This window comes from Cavia porcellus, unplaced genomic scaffold, assembly GCF_034190915.1.
Source record: "Cavia porcellus strain 051 isolate PalLab524CR breed Dunkin Hartley unplaced genomic scaffold, mCavPor4.1 scaffold_21, whole genome shotgun sequence".
Taxonomy (NCBI): Eukaryota; Metazoa; Chordata; class Mammalia; order Rodentia; family Caviidae; genus Cavia; species Cavia porcellus.
This window is the reverse complement of record NW_026947504.1, coordinates 57,938,360-57,953,187: the sequence shown is the minus strand read 5'-3', so window position 1 is coordinate 57,953,187 and position 14,828 is coordinate 57,938,360. Positions and strand designations below refer to the sequence as shown.

Here is a 14,828-nt window from a genome sequence, read left to right as displayed (position 1 = left end):
TTCAAAAGGGGTAAAGGATACCTAAAATGGTAAATTCAATGGTTTAATATAAAAGTTACCTTTTCACTTTTTAATCTCTTTTTTAAAAGATATTAAAAATAACAACATATAAAGGAGTTTGCAACAGACACACAAGTAAATTTATGACAAATGTCACAAAAGATGTGGTATGCGGGAAGTAAAACATTACCAAAAGATCCTATACTATACATGAACACACTATAAAAATGGAATAGTCCAATGAAGAAAAGTGGAGCCAAAGTGACGTTGTCCTCCTTTTTGCATAGTAGGAAGCTAAAGCAGCACTACTGTCAGAACTGCAATGCAAGAAAAGATGGAAAAACAGCGCCTGCAAGGCAGGAACTCAAACTCTGGCGCTCCTTCCTTTAGTCACAGACCTGCTGTCAACTTCAAAAAATTCTAAAAATATCACAGCTCTGTTATGCTGTTTTGCCTTTCAAAACATTAATCAATTATGTCAAAAAGATTTAAACATTCCACTATCAATCAAGATACTTCCTTGCTTCTGCAGTTTCTCCCTTCTTTATTTTTTGATTTTTTTTCTTTTGGTACAGTGGGTCAAACTCAGGACCTTGCATTTGTCAAGCAGGCACGTGTACCAATCACTATATCCCCAGCCCTCTCTTACTTTTTCCTTAAAGCAACCTCATTCCTGCATGTACAATAAACATGTTGTTGTTACTTCTACAGGGTTTCTCAAGCTCAGCATTATGGACCCAAAATGTCACCCTTTGTTGTTGGGCAGGTGTCAATGTATAATAGGTAGAACATTTTTCGGTACTCTTGGTCTCAATCCACTAAGCCCACCTACCTGTGGGAACCAAAACTCTAAACACTGCCAAATATCCTTTGGGAACCAAAACTGTCACTGCCATACTTTACCACTTTTAGACTATAGTGACTCACATAGCAGCTAAATGGATACAAGTCTTCGCCCTGCATTAGACTGTAAATATTAACATTAAATGTCTAAAAATTATTGACTCAGACACAATAGTGAAAAGTCCAGCTATCAAGAGCATACATTCTAAGGCCAACTGCTTATTCGTCTCTCTTTTCCTCAAAGGCCTTGCCCACAACAAACTACTATTATTTATTGAATTAAAACAGCTGGAAGTTGAAGGGAAATCTCATCAAGAATGTGAAATTCAGAGCGGTATTAGATGGCAGGGCAGACATCATTAAACAGAAAACAGGGCCACCTACCAAATGACTTTTTGAAAAATTAATACAAGGATTTTTATTTTGCCACGTTTTCTCAAACATTCATTTAAAAAGTTATTCTTTCAATTGCATTCCAGGGTGGGACCCATTCTTAAACCATGCTGGAACCCCATCAATCATTGGTATTTAAAATATCAGCATGTACTTCATTGATAAATACTAAGTTTAAAGAGGCTACTAAATCAGCTGGGGGTTTAGGTCAGTGGGTAAGTGCCTGCTTGGTAAACACAAGGTCATAAGTTCAATCCCCTGCACACACAAAAAAAACAAACAAACAAAAAAAAGAGGCTACTAAATCTAGAACTTAACTGTATAACAATAAATACAAGTCAAACACACACCAAATTAAAATCCTGAGATTGTGCTTTCAAGGTGAATACACGTCTAAGTTGAATTTTTTTTTGATACCAGGGATCGAACTTATGACCTCACACTTGCCAGGCAGATGCTATGACGCTGAGCTAAATCCCTGGCCCCTTTCTTTCATTTATTTTTGGTAAGTTGAATTCTTAATCTTAATACATAACCCATATTTATGACTATTCCTGACCAAAAACACGTCCAGAATTTTAACTCAGGAACACATGTGACCATGCAACTCCATACTCTAACGCTGTACTACTAAAAAGCCATTTGAGATGCTCTTGCAAATGTTAAGTTTCTATCCTAAGCAGCCAATAGCAGAAATGTATAAAAAGATGTGTTTTACCAACAGTCCAGTGCCTGGAAATACCCTAAATGCCCACACAGAAACTATTAACTGCATATATAAGGCATTAAAACAAGTGTGAACGATTTTATACCTGGGGAAGCAAAAAAAAAAGGCAGATGGCCTTTGCCAATGAATTATGGAATAATTAAAAGGTAGTATCTAAAATTAACAGATTGAGTTGGGTCAGACCTTGAATTACTACTCTAAGGATTATCTACATACCCAAAGGCTGAAAGCTGACCCCAGGGACTGGGAAAAAACAAAAAAATTAACAGAACTCTAGGGGGACAACTGTAATAAAGGATTCAAAGACAAGAAAAAAAGGAACCACAAATAAATGCAGTCTGAAAGGTAGGTGCCATAATTTAAAGACTTCATCCTACTGATGTCAACAAACCGTCTCAAGTGAGTGGTCAGCACTAACTTCTTCCTTCCTCAGGGTAGAAATGGTGAAGAATCAACTCCAGTCACTCTAGGAGCCCCATTCAGAATCTGCCCCTTGAGGCACACTCACACTCGTTGCACTGAGCCTGCCACTTTTCAAGTAGACACCGTTAACTGTTTTACATATATGAACTCATAATTGTCACAACGGAGATGTTAGTATTATATTCATTTTATACACAGAGAGCTAAGGCATGAAGCATTCGAGTAATCTGCCCTCACCCACACATCTAGGGGAATTTGTCCCGAAGGGGACCACTGGATCCACTTAGATCACTTTTAAGCAGAGAGCGAATTCAGTGTGTTACTAATTAGGAGAACTACAAAATGTTAAAAGTACAACAGAGGTACCCAACATTTCCTCCCTCTTCACACTCCTTTTCTTACAGAACTTCTTGTGGTTCTTTGAGAAGTGCAGCCCTACAAACTGTGAGACACACAGATCTCCCCCAGCTACTTCCTATGTTGCCCCACCTCCAACAAACTCTACAAGTGAACAGCTGACCAGTCAAGTTTTCTTTCTATAAGTTTAGAACTGAGATTTGGAGATACTTGTTAGGAACCATGCTGCAAAGTCCAAGCGAGGCAGGTTCCTTCCGGTGCTCTGCAAAACCAAAATGAGGCACAAACCAAGACCTTCTGTAAGAAGGACACCATAAAAAAGCTGGCATGGGCACAGAGCTAGCAGAAAACTAAGACCACACACGTTCCCAGAGAAAACTTAGGAGAGTAACTGACTTTAACAGGAATCACACGATGGACTTTACAGGCAGCACTCCAAACTTACAACAAATGCCTTTTTTAAATAAGCTAATATAAATGGTTTTTGTTTCTGGCACCAAAATAATTCTCAAGCCACTAAGGGAGGTCAAAGCAAAAACACTTGTTAGCAACTACAAGGTGCTTCAGATTAACTTTTACAGTAGTTATCTTAACTCTCATTTCAAGCATAGAGAAAACGAGACTGAGGGCATTTGACAAGTCTGACTCCAAAACTCAAACTCCATGTCTCACTTTCACTCAAGTAACATGCTTTGTTCTAGGGCATTTCACTGCATTTTTCCCCTCATGACACATTTCCACACTAACCAACAATGTTAATTTTTCTCCTTTCATCATGTCCAGTTTCTACACATTTATATGGCTTTAATTCAAGAAATACTTTTAATGAATGTATAAAAAAGAATGAGCATTAAAATGAAGACATTTGGATCTGAACTGCCAGTTTTTAAACTGATAAAGCATTTTCCTTTCCTTTATCATGTTATCACTTCAAATATCCTTAACTTAAACTCAAGCTAAACTTGCATTTTTTCCTAACCTACCCCACCCCTCATTCGCCACAGGTAGCTAATTTTATTATTAAATACAGGCCATCTGACTAAAAAAAATCAGTTTATTTAAGTAATTATTAATTACCCTTCCCATTATTTCAATTACTTTTCAAAGACAACACAAACAAATGCCTCGGGCCTAGAAGTATAAAACCCTTTGCCAAAAGGTTATCAAGAACCAGCCACAAACTTCGGTTCTCTCTCTGAAAAGCAGTTTGAACAATGAAATGGGAAGAAACTTTTCTAATCCAGGCTCCTTTCCTAATTCACAAAAAGGCGTTTGCTAAGCTTTACACATTTTTTTTTTTCATGTAGGGACATAACTACCCTATTAATAACTGGAAATTTCTCTTTATATGACCTATACCACACTGTCTTAACTGGTCCGTATTTCTTTTCCAGACAGTAAGTTCCTGGAATTAAAAAAAATTTTTTTTCAGTTCTTCCTTTTTTAGTCCCTAAAGGAGAAGGAGGATTCCACACTTCGCCTAGAAGCAGTGGCTGGCCAAGCTAGACAATTTCTTACTGTGGTTCTTGTGTATTTTCAATTCCTAAGAAGTACCACTGGCCCAGGAGTATACTGCAAAGCCTTTGATAACTGTTACCAAATAATGCAATTTTGTGGATATGCACACTAATCACAAGATCTGCTTGGGAACCTAGATCTGCTTGGGAACCCTGACTCCCTTATTATAATCTTTGATTCCCTTATAATCTTTACTTTTGTAACTCATTGTTACAACCACAAATACTTGTGAAAGTCAACGCCAACCCTTGGGTCACAATTTTGCCTGAAGGAACATAAAAATATATGAATAATCAATATTACTCGAAGAATATTAATGAGTTGAAAAAGATTTATTACATTGCATTAAGGCACATCAATCATGTCACACACTGGGCTGTCATTCACTCTAAAATAAAAAACAAGACATTAAAACAAATCATCTGTGCATAACCAAGTACTCCAGTTTCTCTGAATAACCTATGTTTACTGTGTATTTTTTAAAATACAATAAAATCTGTATCAATTAACAGAACATTTCTTTCAAGGTGTGAAGCAGCTTGGGAAATTTAAGAATGTAGAAAGCGACTGAATAATTACAAAGCTAAGAATAGAACTGGAATTATTTACTCCACTATACACTAAAGCTGTGTATTACATCAGTATTCTTCACCACGAAATGCCTTTGTATCTTAAAAGAAAACATCTACAATTAATAAGATTATAGAGGGAAAGTAACATCAAGTCATACTACTGCGATGGTTTACATTTTACTCTTATTGTCATTTTGCCTCCCCTCTCTCTTCCTCCCAGTCTCTCTTTAATGCTTTAATTACTGCTACTTTTTTTTTTTATACAGCAGTTTACATGCCTGAGATAACAGAAGTATTCCCAATCCATTCGGAATACTAAGTGCCTCCATTTAGGTCCTTAACAGCCTGGGAAAGAATGTGACGGCAAAAGCAAATATCAATACCCCAAGGGGCCACTTGACATCTTCGATTTCGGTCACAAGATTTTGCGGGAGCGCCTGGTTCCAGGACTCAGAGGTTCTGACAGTGAAAGATGCAGTTTGGGGACAAATTGCAACGTCCTCCTCTTCCTGCATAAGCTTGTCTGAGCGCACTACAGCCACAAATAAGCACATCCACCACCATGCCCCGAAGGCCCGGTCGGAAGACCACAGCGGGGTGAAAACCGTGTCCGTCATTCTGGGGGGAGGACCTCCGCCGCAGAGCTCGAGACCCCAGGACGCCCCCTCCTCTGGCCCTACGGCCTTGGGCTTCCAGCCCTGCCCAGCTCCTCCTGCGCTCTGCCCATCGCCAGGCGGAGGTGCGCGCTCGGGCGGCCAGAAGCCCGGCTGGAAGCGCGGGCAGGGGGAGGTGGCTGGTGCCGCCGAGCCCGGCCGCCGCATCCATCGCAGCCCACATCCCCCCGCCCACCGCCGCGGGGCCGCTCGCTCCGCTCACCTGGCGGCCTCAGCCTCTGAAGCTCACAGGCATGTCACCGACCCGCCGCCAGCCTGCAACGACCAGAAGCGCGAGCGCGGCGAGCCAGCGGACGCCCCCTCCCGCCTCAGCCCCCGGCCCTCCCCCCTCCCGGCCCTGCGGCCCGCCCCCGCCCTGCCCACCCCCTCGGCTTCCGCCGCAGCTCCAGCCCGCAGTGCTGCTGCTCCCCACGCCTCCCACTCGGTCTCGCGAGAGCAGTCGCTCCTCTCGCGAGAACAACTCCGCGGTCCAGCCCGCGCAAAAGTAGGTGGGCTCTTAGAAGGAAAAGAAGCCACAGGAAAAAGCCTTCCCACGTGCTCCGAGACAGCTAGCGTCACGGGACCGGTCCCATGGCACTGAAGGGACCGCTCCATTGGTCACAGCCTGCTCAACCCTGGGAGCTTAAAACTCAAGGCTGACCTAAGAACCTGCGGCGGATGTCTTGCGGGCTTCCTGGTCCGTTGCCTTGGAAACAGTTAACCTTTCCTGCGGCAAAATACCTGGGCCTTGGCTTCTTCGGAAGGTTTAGTCCTAGCCTTTCTACCTTTGCTGCGACCCCTTTGGCTTACCGCCTGCGGCCAGTGAGGCTCGTTCGCCACGAGGCTACCTTTAGTTTCCTCTGAAGTCCCAGTGGATCTGGCAGCCCAGTAGGGCCTATCTCCTCGGATGGCTCCTCCCCTTTTCAGCCTTGTAAGGAAGGACCATTTGTTTCGCACCAAACTATCAATCCGATCCGACCCCCAGGAGTCAGCTCTGGGGATCTTCAGGCCCTGATGCTCATTCTAAGCATGCTCATCCTACTACTTACTGAACTAGTAGATCACTGCCGATTTACTTGGAAAGGCCAGGCCATTCAAATTGTACTGTCTCCCAAAGGGTATCCATTCCTCAAGCTGGAAATATCTTGACAGACAAGAAAGACAATTTTAACTGAATCTTCTATGAGATAAATCTGGGGGGAGATGGTACATTCGTGTGCTCACTTAAACGAATTTTTGTTGTGTTCCTATATATTTTAGCACTGATACAGGCTGTGAGTTGAGCAGTGATGAAGACAAATACTGTAATTTAGATACTAGAGAGCTAGGGAGGAGGAAAAAAGGGAACTTATCTGTCACTGATAAGCAAAATAAATTGCAGTAACTGTTTTAGAAGATCTTTCCTATAGAGAATGAATTTTAAAGAGGCCAGAATAGGGAGATTAGGAGAGTTGCATTACAGGTAAGAAAGAGTTGTGAAAGACTTGACTAATGACCTTGATCCCTTAAATCAGAGCCTTGGTGTGGTGTGATGTCTTTTGTTAAAAACATGAATTTCTGCTTAACAGGAGAAATAAACGGGAACTTTCTTACTTGAGAAAACTAATGACCTAAAAGGAAGGGCCCACCTTTGGTTCTTTCCTCCATTTACACTGCACAGATGAATGAATATCTCTTCTATAAGCCAGTTCTAAGAAAAAAGGAATATAAAATGATTTTTTTGTTTAGATACTTATTTCTTTAGTGTTAAGTTTTGAAAACTCGAAGCTGAAAGCTATGAAATGAAGACAGAATTTCACTAAAATTCAAATCAGACTTGACTTCCAATGTGAAGCCTGATTTAGCAGTGACACAACCAAATCAAGGCTTCTTATCCCTGAGTCTCAACTTCCTCATACATAAAACAAGACAATTTAGCCTACAGACAGAGCAGTTAAGCCTGAATTACACTTTGGCATGCACACACAAGTAATCCGGAAGCTGGAAAGGGAAATGAAATGAACCTTTATGAAACCCTAACCGTATCAACACCACCACCAGCCAAATGAAATTGGACACACACACCAGCTGAGGAACTATGAAACTGATTAGTACAGATACCAGGAATACTTTCCTAAGAAACACTGGCCTTCCCAGAGTGTCAAAACGGAAGCATCGCCACCTGCTCAACCTCATTTTCCCTTTCTCTGAATCTATTTTGAACCTATGTAGTATTTAATAAATGATTCGTATGGTTCTAAAAGTTAAGATTTGGATAGACAATAAATTTTAAGCTAGCACCTTAATGTTAAAGAAAACAAGATTTCAAGAAATAGGAATACTTTTAAAACAAAAAAAATGAGGAGATTTTAACAAGACTTTAAAAATGCTAATTGAGTGCTTTTAAAAATGTTTACAGCTCTCATGATTAACAAAAACAGCTGCTTGGTGTTGCTAATTCAGAAAAACAGTGGACTCAACTCTACCATTCTAACATATATTAATGGAATCATAAATCCTCCAAGCTCATCCTAAAAGAAAGTATTGTGGTCTCTTGTTCTAACTATAGTTATTTGGAGTACAGTAAATATGAAAGGAGAAGAAATTTAAGATTGAAATCTAGTTCCACAATGTCTAGTTCTTGGATTGCTCCTAAAATTATTTTTAAAGTTTTATTGCAATATAATTCACTTGCATACAATTCAATGTTTTTAAAAAATATTAATAGGGATGTGCAACCATCATGAAAGTTAATTTTTAGAAGTTTTATCCCTTCTTAAAAAAAAAGTAAAGCTGTACCCACTAGCCGTCAATTCTTCACCTCATCTCCAGTCATAAATCATCAAACTTTATGTGTCTATAAATTTGCCTATTCTGGATATTTGATATTGCATACAAATTGAGTAAATATATGGTCTTTGGTGTCTCATTTCATTCACATATTTTCCGAGATCCATGTTACAGATTGTTTCAGCACCTCATTTTATTGCCATTTGGAATGATTCCATTCTATGTATATGGCATATTTTATTGATCATTTTAACTGTTCATAGACATTTGGGTTTAATGCTACTGTGAACATTCATGTACACATTTTGTGTGGATGTTGCTTATTTTTTTGATACTTTATCCTTCAGCATTGTTTGTCTTTCTCTGTCCATCCCCTTGAGCCTCTGAGTGCCCATGAATTCTTTGACTTTCAGTTCTCCTGTCATCTCTCCAGGAATTCAGTCCTAATTTCCAGGGCTAAGTGTCTCTTTATCCAGTACAGTCTACTTTCTCTTCAAAGCATAAATCAATTTATAATTATTTTTCTTTGTGTGATTATTTGGTTAATGTCTGTCTCTTCCATTTCTATAGCATTCATGAGCAGCGATCATGTCGTTTTTTTTTTACCAGCTCTTAGCATACAGTAAGTATTTAATAACTACTCATAGAAAGGAGAAAGGAAGAAATGAGTGAGAAAGGACAGTGTCTCCCTTGAATATTATTTAAGGTTTTAAAAATTTTTCGAGACAGTTAAGTAAATGAAAGGTTTTTGCCCCAGATGGGATACTGTAGTGGGTGAAGCCTTGGAGGCAGAACCAAAGGGGCTCTATCTTGAGGTCACCTTTCCCTGCCACTAGACAGTTTACCTGTGGGGCAAAATGAATACCAGTGGGCTACCTGTGCATCACTAATGCCCCTTAGGCACCACCCCAAACCTAAGCTACATGTATGCCCCCATACCACGTGTCTGGCGGAGAGAATGCCAGACCCCAGAGGTCATGCAGTCTCTCCCCACATTCTTAAAGGTCATTTATATTTCATACTTCTTATCTTTTTAGCCATGCCAAAAATCCTATCAGATGATTCCCTTCTGCACCAAAAATTCTATCAGTAAATTGCCCAGGCTGGCCCTGAACTTGCAATCCTCATGCTTCAGCCTCTTGAGTAGCCAGAATTACAGGCATGCAGCACCATCTCAGCTCTGGCTATCTGTGTTCTATTTCTCTTGTTTTGCTAGGAATCTGTGGTTAAGTGTTGATAAATGATACAAGCCAAATCTGAGCTGTCCTAAAGGGAACTAATAGCAAGGCCTGTTCTCATGCTTTCAGTGGTGCAGCAGAGGAAGAGAAACATCATGTGTCCATGCTCCTCACAGAAGAGGCCAGTGTCATACAAAGAATCCAAAGCTGAACTATGCCAAGTCAGAGAACATGGGATGAAAGCATGTGAAAGTCTTTCAGATGCCCCTGGAAACACGTTTGTGGTTTGCTTTAGAAATCAAGTTGATGTCTTCTCCACTGTAATTTTCATAGTCTAATAGAAATGTTACTTTCACATGTAGGCATAGTCTAATGGACCCAAGACATTTAAGTTATAGGCTCATGAAAGAATTATCACCCAGCTAGGTTGATCTACTTGTTCTAGATCACCTCAGGTACTAAATGTCGTGGTTCAGACTAAAATTAGCTGGTTTAGTCTGGTCCTACTGTCAATGAATCTAAGTGGTACTACACAAATCTGGTCTTTCAGTTTAATACCACCCCCCAATCGCTACCCCCCATACACATGTGAATACACACACACATGCAAACACACACACACACACACACACACACACAGATCTATGACTTTCTGACTACAAAGGCAGGCATCATCTTTCCCCAGGAGCTTTGGAGCTTTACACTAGCAACCTCTGACCACCAGAAGCAGATTCCATGGTGCTTCCTGTTTGAAAACTTAAGTCTCCCTTTGGCCCGCTTGCTGAATTCCTTCCTGAGTGAGGTTTCCTGCCTGAGTGATGGCTGCAGCTGGCAGTTCATTTGTGAACAAGAGATGTCAAGCTCTTCCTGTCCACATTCCTCAGTTTTTTGGATTTCTTTCTTTATGATTGTAAATCAACACTCATTCTACACTCACGTAGAACAATGGAAAGTACAGAAAAAAATATCTCTTTTGGTAGTTGCTGTGCATGTATTATTTCATAATAAACCAATATAAACATTGTGGCAGTGGAAGAATATGAAATTTATAGCAATCATTTAATATGTTTTTAGAGTTAAGAAATGAAAGATCTCCCTCATATTTTGCTGCTGTTGTTGTAGGTTGGTGGTGGTGGTTTGTTTGTTTTTGTTTTTTATTTTGCACTCTACTACTGAGCTAACTCCTCAGTTTTCATACCTTTGTTGTAAAATATATATATATATATATATATAATATCACAGACTATTATAAAGTTTATAACATAAACCTAATGCTTTTGTGATGAGTCTCAAGCTGTAGGAACACATCTGCACTATCATTATAACATGCCAAGTAATATTTTAATGTATAGAAAGTGTTCATTAAGTACTCAATGAATTCTAAATACATGACTACCGTTATTAGTAAATACTACAGATGATAATTGGAAGGGTCACTCTAAACTAAAGACCTGAACAACAAGATAAATGTGAGTGCTATTATATATCATACTCAAATATAATGACTCTTCTGATTTAAATCCTCCTAGTCATAACTTGCAACATGTAAAACACTGATGTACCCTCTTTTAAAAAAATGTAATATATGATTATCTGAGATTAAAAAACAAATAATCATGCCTACATGTAATTACTTTAAAAAGGAATTCTTTAAATATCATTGCTTTGTTGATTTTAAATGACTGATACACACTTTAGTTAATTATAAAATAGAAGCAAAATGTCTTATGACAAGCTTGTTACATACTTTACTAAATCAGAGAAGCACACATGCTACCAAGCATTTCAAAAGCACTTAGTGTAGGTGAGTGGCAAAATAATTCAATTTACAAAACAAAATTTTATACTCAACTTTTTTGAAATGTCTTTTGGAAAAGGTGAGACAGACTCCCTCTTCATATGAGTCAACGGCACATAGGCCTACTTTAAAAAAGGTATTAGATAACTTGGGGTTATGCTTTTAAAGGTCAAGGGCAATCTTTTGAATATTGTCATAGCTTTTTAACAACATAAAACAGACCCTAGAACAAGTTGTTCCCAGTGCTTGGTTACTTTGCTTTTAAAATGAAACATATTAATTTAACTGGTTGATAAGAATCTTTTTTCTACTGCAGCCCTTCCAGGGGGAGATCCAGCAGCAGCTCCTGAGATACGCACCATGTTGGAACTTAGGACGCTGTGAAACCAAACAACCAGACTGCCTCCCTGCTAAGCAACAGTGAACCTACTGCCCCCCCCCAACCCGTTAGCAAATGGGAACCAGAAATCTAAGCATCTCCTGGAGGTTGACCATAGCAAATAAGGGGGACTTCCTTTTACTATCTCTTTGAAGGCAAATATTTTTATTACTGTTTTGCTCTTTTCTGATTAATGGTACTGCTCTATTCAATATTCTGTTTTTGGTAAGTTCTATAATGTTCTGTATTTCATCTCATTTTGATATATGTGTTTGAAAGAACAACTATTTATAAAGATAACAAAATATACTGTGATACCTATTACTGTTATCCCGGTAACCTGCTGTGAAGTTCTGTACCAATTTCACTGTACGATCTTAGTTGGCTTTATTCTGTTGTATTTTACCACTTTGAAAATAAAATTTTTTTAAAAAGTCTTTTTTCTTTAGTTAAATGAAGTTCAACATAAATATTCTTATGTGATTATATAATTACATAATACTCATGCACATGGAACATGAATATTGTTTGTATACTTCTGGTGCAGAAAATCTTTAAAACATTGGTGGCTGGGAGACATAGCTCAGCAATGCAGCGCCTGCCTGGAAAGCGCAAGGTCCTGAGTTTGATTCCTGATACCAAATAAATAAATAAATAAATACACTGACAAAAATTTTGACTGAGAAATAGCAGAGCTTTTATGATATCTTGAATGCCTCTCAGCCTAAACTTTAGAAAAATCTCTGTTCTATTTGGAATTTTAAGCCATTAAGTTATTGTATACTCCAGATACACAGTCTGGCCTCACACTAGTTTTAGCTTGTTTTTGATTCTTTAGGGACATCTTGAACAGACTTGTTCCTTTCTCCACAATGGAATGTATGATATCAGCCAAACTGTGAAGGACAAACTAGGATCCCTCCTTGCCAGTCTTCATGAATACCAAAGTAATTCACCATTTCCACTTTGTTGGTTCACTGGCCCACATCACTTCATAGTCTAGCCTCCTTTAACCTAAGGATACGGCCACCAAAAAATAGCAAATGAAGCTTAGTCTATGTGAATGCTATTGTGCTTTGAAGAAAAAATGTCCTGCTCTACCCTGAGCTAGGAAATCCATACCAGAATTTACCAAGACAGCTACGACCAGATATAAGATGACAAAGAAATCTATCCTATGAGAAATCTAACCCATTGGAATATTTAATCTAATGAATGGAAGACTCAGAGGAATATCAGAAACTAAATTGGAAGGCCATCATACAAGAAGTGCCTTTGATTTCCTCTGTTCTTCCAGAGGGAGGAAGCAGATTTTAGATCACGTATAAAAGGAAAAAAATAATAATAATTAGAACTGTACTAAAATGGAATATCTTTATAAACAATGGTTCTGCAATTATTTTTGGCATCTATGTAGTTTATTTTTAAAATACACCTTTTAGCTTCCAAATTTATAAATCTTAATCTCTTGTATGGTGCTATTCTGCTCTTATCTCTAAATTGATTTAAAATTCTTCCTTTTTAAGTGTGTCCTTATCTCACATTTGATTGTACAGGTTACTGTCCTTATCAGTTGGTGTAATATGATTCTTACAAAGATCTTGTTATCTTCCAGTAACCCAGTATCAGTAGATTGGGTGTAACAAGATTACTGCAGAGCTCTTGTTTAAGAGTAAAAGGTTCTCTATTATCTCACTTCTTTTTAGATGGTCTATAGCTATTCTGAAACTTCATATAAACTCCCGATGAAAGTCAGAGCTATGTTAAAGTAAGTTCTGGTAAAATATCACAGTGATCTTCCTGTATGATTTGAGAAAATGACTTCTCTATAGGAAAGAGATTACTGTACAACAGTCACAAGTTGCACCTGGGCTTACCTATCAGACTCTGTGCCCTTCAAACTTTAACATTAGCTTACTTTTGTTTTCTAGTACTGGAATTGAACCCAGGGCTTTTTCATAATGAGCTACATCTTCAGCTCATTAGTTACTTGGTTACGGATGGGGTCTTGCTAAATTGTTCAAGCAGGACTCAAGCTCGTGATCCTCCGGATTTTTCCTCCTAAAATTCTGGGATTACAGGACTATACCACCATACCTGGTTCTAGATACATCTTTACAAGTGACTTTTAAAAAAATTCTCAGAAATATGCCTTGACTACTTTACTCTTTATGGAGTTGTAAGAATTCTCAATTAAGTTGCAGGGGGAATAAAGTCCTCCATCACAGTCTGCTTATTTGTCTATTACCCTGTTTGTTTCTTGATCATTATTTTTTCCACATCATTACATGCTTGTGCTTATCTCCAGCTATATGGTCCATGCTGCTTTCTACAACAGCAACTTTTCATTAAGACGTGACTGGATGATGCCATCTTACAAGCAGAGAACTCTCTCTGCAGAAATGGCAATTGACTTTTTAGATACCATACAGAGTGTCTGTATGCAAGCCCCATCTGCCAGGCAAAGCTTTCTCTTCTTGTTTTTAGTTATCTGATTCATTAATTCTGTGGAGCACAGTGTTCATCCTATGATGCAGCCTATATTGAACTGTTTGTCCCTCATCTAAGAACAATATATTAAGATTCCAAGCTAAGCCTCTGTGTGCTCTTGGAGAGAAGCCTCACTCAAACAGCATGTATGTCATAAGATTGTCATGAATCCTGCCCTCTGTTCACTTGTTCACTTTGGTTGACTTAATGTTCTACTTTCTTTGATTCATGACTTTTGATAACTCCAGGTCAAACAGTAAAAGTATTGGAATGCAATGATGTATACACAAGGGCAAGCACTTGCTGGGGTAAGCCTCAGGTTTCCTGTACTCCCTTCCAAGCATGCAGTTTCACTAGGCCGTCTCTATTATAGATTCCTCACTAAACTTCTTCTTAGTAATGTGATATCACCTACATAGCTGTTGCAAGAACAAGCAATTCACATGCATTTGTACCACAGCATCCTTACAGGAATCATTTGGATAATCACTTGGTGGTCTTTTAACTCTATAAATGGATCAACAAAATTGCTTTAGTCTGAGGACTCCTATGTATTTATGTTCAGGGTGACTTGACTTGTTATTTTTTCTGGTGTAATCACTATATTTGCCTACTGTTAGAACTTTTCCAAACATAGTATAGAAAAGAAATTATACAAGTACTTCACTTATACCTTGCCTTTAGCAGAAACTCTTCTTTGCTTGCATGTCAAAATGTCCTGGGACACC

At 38.9% G+C, this 14,828-nt stretch overlaps 1 protein-coding gene across 3 annotated transcripts in view; it reads right to left on the bottom strand.

Moving 5' to 3' along the window:
* Positions 1-5,839, bottom strand: part of Akap11 (A-kinase anchoring protein 11) — a 49,916-nt gene extending 44,077 nt beyond the window's left edge. For all 3 annotated transcript variants that reach the window (XM_005007060.4, XM_003477462.5, XM_013141035.3), the window contains exon 1: positions 5,710-5,839. The gene's annotated coding sequence lies outside the window, so the exon portion shown is untranslated. The remainder of the gene's footprint in view (positions 1-5,709) is intronic.
* Positions 5,840-14,828: the final 8,989 nt, after the last annotated feature.